Here is an 11,825-nt window from a genome sequence, read left to right as displayed (position 1 = left end):
TTGAGCTCTCTCACTTCACTGTTGAGTTTCTATTTGGATGATCTATGTATTGCTGATAATGGTGTATTGAAGTCCCCAACTTTAATGGTGTGGGTGGTTATTTCTGTTTTATTGTCAAGGAGGTTTTGTTTTATGAATTGTGGTGCACCTGTGTTTGGTGCATAAAGATTGATGATTGAAATATCCTCTTGCTGGATTATTCCCTTGATCAGTAGGAAGTGGCCTTCTTTGTCTTTTTTGATTACTTTTGGTTTGAAGTCTATTTTATCCAATATTAGTATGGCTACGCCTGTTTGTTTCTTATTCCCATTTGCTTAAATTATCATTTTCCACCCTTTCACCCTGAGAAGGTGTCTGTTTTTAGTGGTGATATGGGTTTCTTGAAGACAATAGATTGAGGGGTCTAATTTTCTGATCTACCCTGTTAGTTTGTGTCTCTTGATGGGTGAATTAAGGCCATTAATATAAAGGGTAATGACTGTGAGGTTTGATTTGATCCCTTCCATATTATGTTGGTTTATGTAGTTTGGTGTTTTCATGGACTTTGAAGCTTTTTGTGTCTTCTCTGAGTTAGGTTATTGTGATCTGCTTCTTGCAGGCACTTGAGGTTGTTTATTTGATTCTTCTTTGTGGAGAATTTCCTGAAATACTCTCTGTAGGTTTGGTTTTCTGTTCATATAGTTCTAAAGCTGAGTTTGTCATGGAAGGTTTTTCTTTCACCATCTATTATGAGGGATGTTTTTGCTCAGTAGATTACTTTTGGTTGGAAGCCATAGGTTCTTAGACTTTGCAGTGTTCCATTCCAGGCCCTTCTGGCTTTCAGAGTTTCCATTGAGAAGTCTGACGTGATTCTGATGGGATTACCTTTAAATGTGATGTATTGTTTTTCCCTAGCTGCTTTTAGGACTTTCTCTTTGAAATCAATATTTAGAGTCTTAATGACAATGTGTCTTGGAGAGTTTCTTCTTTGGTCCAATCTTTTTGGAGTTCTGTTAGTTTCTTGTATCTTTTGTTTTTAATTTATAGATTTGTATATTATATAAATTCAACAGATAAACAATGATATAACAATTATGAAAATTTTAGACTTTTTTTTAAAAGTAAATGCTTGCTTAGAAATAAAATGTTACTTTTCAAAATACAGAATTGGATTCCAATAAAACAATTTAATAAAATAAGGCACAATGTTTAATAAGGCAAAATTCACAGGAGGTTATATATGGTTAATATAAGATCACTTTTTTTAATGTCCTGAGGGAGAGGGAAAGAAGCTAAAATAGCCTAAACACTGTTTTTAGAACATTTGCCAGATTAATGTAATATGTAAATTGGATACAATAAACTAGATGTTTTCCAGAAAACAAATTTAGTTATTGAATATTTCAGAATTACACTTTTAATTATGTATATATCCATACAGATATTCCTAATTCCAAGATTGAAAACACAAAAGTTTAGGAAACTGGATAAAAATTTTGACCAAAGTAAAAGTAACATATTTTCATCATCCTTTGTTGCTACTTTGAAGTCCCCAATATTATAAAGTTAAAATACTGGTTCTTTTAGAAGGTTCTCCCATATTTTTGTTTTTCATGAATATAACATGTGCTCAGAATACAACACCTCAACCCAAGTCTCAACATGACTTGTAAAGTGATTGCTTAGGTTAATATTGTCTCTCACAAATCAGTGTTTGACCATTTAAAACAGTGAAAAGTGTTTTTCCTAAACATCAGTTATAGACAGAATTGACCATTATGTCTTTCAATACTAGTTCCTTCCCCTAGCTGAAATTGTGAATAAGACAGTTTGATCCAACTTATTTATAGCCAGAAGAACAAAGTATGTTCCTGTGGATGCAGATGGGTTTCCACCATGGCTTTCTGGTATAGCAGTTATGTAAACAATCTTCATTAAATTACTACATTGTATTACTTATATTTCTAGGTTTTAATATATACTTGACTGAATGCATACTCTTACACCAATTGATGAGCCTGACTAATACTAGGTAAAAGTTAATGATGATTACCTTGCGAATATTGGTAACATTTGTTAGTGAATTTTTAAAAATTTATTTCTTAGCAGATATGCACCAAAAACACAAAGAGAATGGAGGCATTTGCACATGATGATACTGGAGATTCTCCTTTTGATCTGTTCTATACTATAAAGACCAGTGATGAGACACACACTAGACTTCAACGTGATAGTACCTTCCTATGATGCAATAACTAAGAAACAGGTTAGGAATTGCTGTTATCCTTTGGTGGAAAACACACATTTTAAAGATAAGTATTTTAAGAAAATATGCCTTTTCACTGATTTATTTCCAGGAACCTTGATTCTTATGGCTTTGACCTCCTGTGTATCAGTACGTATGATTAAGGTTCCTCTACCCCCCACCCCCTCGAAGCTCTACACTCATACAACAGGCCTTGTTTAGACAAAGGAATCTCTTAGGATCAATCGTTCTCCTTCTTGTCCAGTGTAAAAGAACACAAGGCCATAAAAATCAACTGACTGAGTGATACAGTTTTTCAACTTTTGGATCTAGAATGGAGGACTTAAAGCACGTACTTTCTGACCACAAATGGCATTGCAAATATAAAATGGTCACAACTATGATGCAAAGATAAAATTGCATGTTATTAAATTCATTATTATATATGGCTGAAAGCTTAATGTAGAAGACACTGAAGGTTAAGTTCTTTTCTATGCAGAAGGAATGAGAACTATGCACTACTATCGGTCATGCTGGCTAAAAAAATGACACAATGGCCCAGCACAACTTAAAATCTTAAAATCCCAATTATATTAGACTACATAAGTGATAACTAACATGATAAAATGTCGACTTTTGCATGATTGCTTAGGTACCAATTAGGTACTTTTAATTAAATGCAGCTAAATCCTTTTACATGCATACAACAACTGTTAAGTTTTGTCTACAAGCAATCCTATGTAGAGTAGCCATTCATTTTCTACATGTAAATGGCTACTGCTAAATACTTTAAAAGGTCAAACTTATTTCCATTGTTTACTTAGTGTAGGGAAACATTAACCAAGGCTACCTGCTACACTACCAACTCCACCTTCCTGCTTTGGGAAGAGTAAGACCGGCTGTTAAGGAAATCCTGTAACTTGCTGTCTCTCCATTATGAAGGGATGTGGACAGCCTCCAAGCAGCAGCAATCACATCAGTTTAGTTATAAAGGGTTTTAGATGGTAGTCATTAGTCTATTTAGTAAATTTTAAAAATACTGCACTATTACCTAAAGAGCTTTCATGGCTTGGGGCATATCTGTGACAACTCCTTCCTCTCTCTAATGCTTTTAATGGTTTCTTTCTTGTCATATTCCAATAAGCCCTCGCTTCCTTCACCTTTGTGTCAACTTGACAATCACAACATCTTCTGGAACTGGTCTGCTGTGCAGCTCCAGTTTTACTTACACTAACCCCAAAACTCTGTGATCTGTGATCTGAGGTACAATTTACAATGCATTTTAAAAATTGGCACCTTAACTTTAAAATTTTAGAAGAGACCCCTTTGGCACAAAGTAAGGGATGGAGCTAGGTATATGCCTGTGATTCCTGCGGTGAGAGGCCAAGATGGGAAGATAATGAGGTCAAGGCCAGGCTGGGCTATAGAGCCAGCCCCTGTCTCAAAAACATAAAATGAAACAAAACCAGAAAAGATATAAAACATGAACAGCCACTTTTGCCTGTACCCCCTTGTTCAATAGAGATCACCAAGAACCATGATCAGCTGGTCTTACATCAGTCCCTGGTGCTAAGGATCAATACTGTATTAGCTAATCTTTATTTCTTAAAGTCACACAGCTAGCTCTCTGGATCACTTTGGCTTGCTGAGAGAATCAGACTCTAGCAGTAGAGACTGCTAAGAATGTACAACAAACCCAGTCCACCTGCAAGTATCAGCTCTCCTTCTACATATAGTTGTATTAACACTTTGCTCATGGATTTAAAAAAAAATTATTTATCTGATAGAAAGGGAGAAGGAGAGAGAGAATGGCCATGCCAGGGCCTCCAACCACTGCAAACGAACTCCAGACATGTGCACCACCTTGTGCATCTGGCTAACGTGGGTCCTGGGGAATCAAACCTGGGTCATTTGGCTTCCCAGGCAAATGCCTTAAGCGCTGAGCCATTTCCCCAGCCCCACCCCCTTTTTTGAGACAGGGTTTTACTATGTGGCCTGGGACTCCTAGCTCAAGCTAGCCTTGAACTTACACAGCAGTTCTCCTGCTTTAATCTTCTCAGTGATGCTTTTAAATCAAGTCTTAAAAAATAACCAACCAAAGAACAATGAAAGTTCTTTAGCTAGATAAACACATTAGCAATTTAAATACATGGTCTGCTCTCTGACATGCAGAGCTGATCAGTCTTTGTAGATGGTTAGGTCCCTTACATCTTCCTTCATCTGGTTGATTTCTTTCTTTCTTTCTTTCTTTCTTTCTTTCTTTCTTTCTTTCTTTCTTTCTTTCTTTCTTTCTTTCTTTCTTTCTTTCTCCCCACCCCCCTTTTTGTTTTTTCCAGGTAGGGTGTTCTCCTACCTCTGGGATTAAAGGCATGCACTACCATGCCTGTCTCATATGGTTAATTTCTATAGTCACTATGAGAGAAGTCCAGAAAGGAACAAGGACAATCTTAAAAGTTACTGGGGTCATAGATTATATTAAAAGAAAAAAAAAAGCCAGGAGTGGCAGCACATGCCTTTAATCCCAGCACTTGGGAGGCAGAGGTAGGAGGATCACTGTGAGTTCAAGGCCAGTCTAGGACTACAGAGTGAGTCCCAGGTCAGCCTGGGCTATAGTGAGACCCTACCTCAGAAAAAAAAAAAAAAAAAGTAAAATAAAACAATGAAGACAAAATAGCTAAAATATATATTTCATTAAAATCTACTAATAATATGTTGGCACTGTGAAGATTAGTGGCAGAGTGCTTGCCTAGCATGTGTTAAGACCCTGGGTTCTATTCTAGTACCCACCTTCTTCAACAACCCCCACCCAAAAAAAAGTTAAAAAAAATAAGAAGAGACTTTGTTTTACCTATACATATAAAGACCATGACAAACATTTCGCTAACACTATAGTATACATCTACCTGGCATGGGTAAGAAAACGTCTCTGGTTGAAATTATTTACATGTATAGAAGATCAAGCAATATACCTCCTTTCTAGGAAGCAGGAAAGGATATGTTAGATTAAATGCTATACTTACCTTCCTACCTATTTTCTTTACAAAGACTAATTTCTTAAAAGATCACTCAGGCTGTAAAGTCACATGGACAGTCAAGAAGTAGAACCATGTAAACCCTTGAGTGAAAATATTTTATGTGTATCATTAGCTAAGTTACCCAATTACAAAGTACATAATATTAACTAAGTTACTAAATTACAAAGTATTTTAAGTTTGACACATAGCTACTGCCTAAGTCATCTGTCTTAGTTTTACATGAGTAGCTTGCTGCTCACTTGAAGAAGTAAGCACAGACTTTATTACTTCTATCATGTTAAGTACAAGAAATAGATCAAGTTGATAGATGAAAAAAGTCAAAATAAAAAAAAATCATCTTATACACTTTTACAAGGGGAAGGTTAGAGGATTCACTATAGCAGCGTTTCACAACTGCAGTCATGAAACTCTCATGTTTCATGAATTAACACAAATAAACACAGACATACCCTGAACTACCCTATACTCTATCTTCCTCTACAATAAAAACTCACATACATAAACAAAAAAAAACCCAACACACACAAATATAATACAATTGGCTTTTAAGAAAGTGTGCCATTTTAAAAAAAAGTGTGCCCTTTAAGAGATCATCACATATTCTACTACCTAAGACCCTATATTTAACATCTATCAATAGCCTTCATATTATAGCTGGTTAATCTAGGAAGTACTAGAAAAATATATATTTTCTAATAAAGTTATAGTTGCAATAGTATTCACTTGTTATTGTATATCCAACTAGTTAATAAAATTTTGGAATTTCTAATGGTAATCTGTCTAACCATTTTTCTCCTACACTTTAAGCACACAATGTATTTAATGCTTTTTTCCTATTTTATCAATACACTATTCTGAAAGTGTTCTACAGTTAAGCTAGCTCTAGGAATCATTCTACTGCGTATATTCTATTGTATCTATGAACATTATGACCACCATTACACTTGGTTTCACTATCATGTTTCTCTAATTATACTTGGTTTTCAGTAGTTGTAGACAGTACATAATACCAGCACAGGAGACATATCTGTTAACTAAAATTTTTTCTTCCTTTTTTTTGTGACTGTGTCTCAGGTAGCCCAGGCTGGCCCCAAACGAACTAGGTGGCTGACCTTGAATTTCTGACTTTCTTGCCTCTACCTCCAAGTCTTAAGATTATAGCATGGACCACCATGTTTGGACATTTTTCTCATTTAGTGAATTTAAGATATAAAGATAGATTAAGTGCTCTGCCTACAAGAGATCATGACATGGTTAAACCAAATCCAGATGATGGCAGCCATAGACTCAGCTCTGTTAAAGCCTGGTTTAAAGTATTTTGCATAGTACAACAGGTTGTAAGCTGCTTTGAAATTGCTTCTTGAGTAAGCTTCCACATCCTCACTAGGACTAAGGCACTAAGTCACTGATGGATTGCATAAGATTACAATAATCACACAGAACGAAGGGCTGAAAACTAAATACCCCACTTAAGTTATACACCTTCCTATCACCGTTCATTGGTAAGAGGCTGAGTCCCACGTAACCACCTGTGAGTTGTGTGAGTAGGCCTGCACTCTGGACACAAGGATGATATGAGGTGAGGGCCTTATTCTACTCATGATATATAGTGTTCAAGCTGAACCAGGACAGCCCTGGTATCATTAGAGTAGAGCTTTGACAATTTCCTTACTTTCTTCATCACAACTACCACATGTTACACTTATGGCCTCTCATAACACTGTTCTTAAGAACATACCATTTTGCCATGCTTGAATAAAAAAGACTACACTTATTTCAGGGATCATTTCTATAGTTCGACACTGGGGCAGTTTCTCTGCAGAGCAGCGGACACCACAGGAGGCGGAATGGCATTCTCTCCTGAGCCTTAAGCTGGCTCTGCGTGCTGCTCTGCTGCAAGTGCCACACGCCATCAATGACGGTTACTGCTCTCCTTTGGGAGGGCTGCAGGGAGAGAATGCAGTCTGAGGGGAGCAAAAGAAAAAGAGTTCTGGAGTTTTGGAGTTCTGTTAGCTTCTTGTATCTTGATGGGCCTTTCTTTTGAGAGATTGGGAAAGTTTTCTTCTATTGTTTGTTGAATAAGGTTTCCATGGTCTGAATTTCTTCTCTTTCTGGTATTCCCATGATCTGAATGTTAGGACATTTGAGGGTATCTCACATTTCCTTCATGTTCTGTTCACAGAAATTTTTGAACATGTTGAAATTTTTGAACTCTCAACCTGTTTCTTCTGTTTTGTCTTCAAGATCTGAGTTTCTATCCTCCACATGGCTGACTCTATTCTTTTTTTTAAATTTAATTTATTAGTTTTCTTTTCAGTAAATACAGGCAGTTTGGTACCATTATTTAGGCTCATCTGTGATCTACCCCCTCCCATTAGACCCTCCTTGTTAATGAAAATGGGTCATGCATTGTGGAGTTAGCCCCAGTTATTGGTATGATAAATGTCTCTGCATATCATGACCCAACATGTGACTTTGACATTCTTTCCGCCCCCTCTTCCGCAAAATTTCCCTGAGCTATGTTGGGTTCACTTTTGGTCTGCTTCAGTGCTGAGGTGTTGGGGGCCTCTGAGGCTCTGGCTCTCTGATTTGGTAGGAGTTGAATTTTCTCTGCGTTGATCTCCTTCCCCTTTGTGCTGGTATCCGGTTCACAGGAAAACATCACCCTTGCTTATTTCGCCAGTTGTCCTTAGTTTCAGTTGGGCCCCTTTTGAGGTATGTTGGGGCAGCTCTCTTCTTAGGATCTGCATCTATCTGGAAAAGAGAAGCAGATTCTCCAACGGAGAGTAAGTTAGCACCTGGAAAATTGAGATAAGACTTACTTTTTTGATAGACAGTATGGTAGGTTTAGGCCCTCTTATACCCCGTGATTGATGGTAGCTTGATATTGTAGAGTGGGCTTGTGTTTGGGTATGGTTCTGACTTGTTTCCCAGCTCCAGCTATGGGTCTAGTACCACTGAGTGGATCAGTTAGCCAAATCAAGAGCAATTGATTCCTCACCATGGCTGTGTACCACTATTGCACTTGTGTGGGCATCACATCAGGTTATTTGTTGCTAATTAGGATAAACAATGTGTTGCTTGGACAGATCTTGGTCATTTCCCCCAGTCGCCTATGTAGCACCTTCTGGCACTAGACACGCTGACTGTCTGGGGACTGACTCTCTCCTGGCTTCCAGCCATGTCATTCCATTTTACGCGTCAGCTGTGTATGGAGTCTTCAGCAATAGGGTCTTACCACTGGCCTTTGGTGTGTCATCAATTACTCTTACAGAAGTCTGTCATTGTTTTGGGAAACCATGTAGGTTTCTCTGATCAAAAGCTCATTGTGGATGGTAGGCCCAAGCTGGAAGTGGGGGTTACAGGTCAGTGTCCACTAAGAAATTGAGGGAAAAGATAACTAATATACAAGAGTTAGAGAGGATAGAGATAGAGGGGGGAGGGGGAGAGGGAGGGAGGGAAGATGTAGGAGATTTAGGTCAGTTTTGATCCTACCCTCTCCAGTGTCTTGTGGTTCAGGTGTTTCCTATAAGGGTCTAGTAAAGGTTCAGCCATTTGGTTTGTCTTTTAGGAAGTAGAATTTTATGGTACCATTGCCGTTTGGGTCCGGATTACTGTTTTCCACCCTTTGATTCCCTCCCTGCCCTCCCATCCATCTTATTGTCTAGTCCATGAGGTGCTTGCTGGGTATGTAAGGCATCTTGGGCAGATTCAGGTTAGGTGTTGCAGATGAGTGAGACTATGTGGCTGACTCTATTCTTGAGAGCTTTGAAGGAATTTTGAGCTTGTTCAATTAGGTTTGCATTTTCTACTACTTTTCTATGTATTGTTTCCACCCCTCTGTCAAGTTCCCTTCTCACATCATTTTCTGATTTTCTTGATGCTTCTTAGAATTCCTCCTTGTATTTCTTTATGTCTTTATTTAGCATAGCTATCTGTGTTTTTTTTTGTTTGTTTGTTGTTTTTTGAGGTAGAGTCTCACTCTGGTCCAGGCTGACCTGGAATTAACTATGTAGTCTCTGGGTGGCTTGTTTCATGGTGAGCCTTCTAGCCAGCTGGTCCTCTTATTTTTCACTTTCCTTTATATCCATTAACTGTGTTTGGACCCCTTCTCCCCTTCTATTTTCTTATCTATTAGGTCTAGTCTAGTAATGGCAGTGTCCACATAGTAATCAGTCCTTTGTTGCTTTGCTGCAAGTTCTGCTGAAAGCTTGGTTAGGGTTGCATTGCTTATATCTTTATTTTGGGGTTCTGATCCTATTTTCTCTTCTATGTTTTGATTAGAGACTTCCATTGTAGGACTGGGAGATCTTATTGGATTTACTTTCATTTTAGTTTTTATGTTATTCATTTTGCATTGTGGTTTGCCCCTTACAGTGTGGGAATAGAGAGAATAGAACTGTGATTGCAATGGGTGAGGGAGGTGGTGCAGCTTCACGGGGACAGAGACAGGTGTGGGGTCAGTGGTGGAACAGAAAGGAAGTTGTGTTGGGACAGACCTCCTGGGGGCAGGTTGTGTGGGGTGGGGCAGAGTGACAAGAGTCAAGAGTCATGTGGGAGTGTGGTGGGGTGATGCAGAGAAGGTCTGAATTTGTAGGGGATGAGGATGGGGGCAGAGAAGAGCAGAGCAGGTCTGAAGTCATAGGTGTGGGGCAGAGCAGGTCAGAAGTTACATGGGGACATGGCTAGGTAGGATGGATCCAAAGTTGTAGGGGTAGGGCTAAGCAGAGTGGGTCCTAAGGAAGTAATGAGGGGGTGGGGCCACATGGGTAGGTCAAATTTGAGGGGTGCAGGGAAGAATGGAGAAGCTCTGAAGTCATGGCAAGTGGGGGCGGAGTGGAGAGGGATGAAAGTACAGTGGGTGAGGGCATTCTGAGGACACTGTGGGGGGGTGGATCCCAACCTGTGCCTGGCAGCACAGGTAGAACTACTGGCCTTGGACTCCCTGCCTGCAGTTACTGAAAGCATAGACTGAGGCTGGGCCTCTAGTTAGGATGGCTATTTATGGAGATTGGGGGACTGTTGAGTTACCTGAGAGCATGGGAATAAGCTGATTCCCTTTTATGCCCCTCTGTACAAACCCACTAGTGATCTATTAGAGATTGCTTTCCCCTAAAATTACCAGTGACTCCTTAATTCCTTGCCTTTTCCTTCCTGGTAGTTGCAGCATGGTTAGGCAGATGCCATCTTGATCAGAAGAGATTTGCCATTCTTAAATAAGCTAAGCATGGGCTTGTGATTTGCTGCTTCATTTTTTATCATGCCTTTGTCTCCTCTTCTATCATTCCTTGGGAAAGGGGCTCGTTTGGTCACAAGCTGACCTTGCAACCCTCTACAGACCAGAAATCTCAGTCTCCCAGTTGACAGGATTAAGGGTATGGAGCAACACACATCCTTAAGGACTTTTTCTTTGTTAGAGGATATGTTTGTCATAATACCTACTCTTGCATAAATATTCTGTGCTGGTATTCATTGAATGTGTATATTGTTTAGCTATATTTTGTTCCACCAAACTACTAGAACACTCTTATAGCAGGCAAACACCTTTTGTGGTTAGTCTGAGAGCCACACCTAGCATCTTAAGCTGAAAATATATAATAACAGATTGATTGATGCATCTAATAATACTACAGATTATTAAAAAGCTCAAGGAAGCCGGGCGTGGTGGTGCACGCCTTTAATCCCAGCACTCGGGAGGCAGAGGTAGGAGGATCGCCATGAGTTTGAGGCCACCCTGAGACTACAGAGTTAATTCCAGGTCAGCCTGGACCAGAGTGAGACCCTGCCTCGAAAAACCAAAAAAAAAAAAAAAAAAAAAAAAAAAAGCTCAAGGAATAAATTACTCTACGATACAAAAATCTCTACATTATAATATAAGAAACACAAAAAATCAAGACCATATAAATCCACCAAAAATTATAAATCAATCACAAATGACCTCCAGTGTTACTACTTTAGAGGGAATGCCTGAGAAATATTTCAAAAGAATGATTATAGATATGCTCAAAAAGTTAAAAGAGGGAATCAAAGGAATTAAAGGCTCAGAAAACCAATTTGATGAAATAAGGAGGTCAATACAAGACATGAATTAGGAAATAGAAATAATAAAGAAAAAACAGCCAGAAATACTAGTAATGAAAAACTCAGTAAGTCAAATAAAAATAAAAAAAAACTCTATAGAAAGTATCACCAGTAGAATGGATGAAGGAGAGAACAGAATATCTAAACTCGAAGACCAGGTAGCAGATCTAATACAGTCCAACAAAGAGAAAGACAAACTAATAGGAAAGCATGAACAGGAATTTCAAGGTAGTCAGGACAGTACGAAAACATCAAACATAAAAATACGGGGTATAGTAGAAGAAAAATTTCATTCCAAAGGCATAGTAGGCATTTTAAACAAAATCATAGAAGAAAACTACCCCCAAAATTAGGGAAAAGAAGCCAAGGCAGGTACAGGAATCCTTTAGAATACCAAACAGATGAAACCTGGAAAGAACGTCAGCTTGCCACATTATAATTAAACTACCAAACACACAAATAAAAGAAAATGCAGTTAAGCAGTT

At 38.5% G+C, this 11,825-nt stretch overlaps 1 non-coding gene across 1 annotated transcript; it reads left to right on the top strand.

The window, feature by feature from the left end:
- The first annotated feature begins 7,020 nt into the window (after nt 1-7,020).
- Nucleotides 7,021-7,232, top strand: LOC123463669. Its single transcript, XR_006639068.1, has one exon. It is a non-coding gene; the product is annotated as a small nucleolar RNA U3 (small nucleolar RNA).
- The last annotated feature ends 4,593 nt before the right edge of the window (nt 7,233-11,825 follow it).

This window comes from Jaculus jaculus, chromosome 9 (assembly GCF_020740685.1).
Source record: "Jaculus jaculus isolate mJacJac1 chromosome 9, mJacJac1.mat.Y.cur, whole genome shotgun sequence".
Classification (NCBI taxonomy): Eukaryota; Metazoa; Chordata; class Mammalia; order Rodentia; family Dipodidae; genus Jaculus; species Jaculus jaculus.
This window is presented reverse-complemented; position numbering and strand designations above follow the sequence as displayed.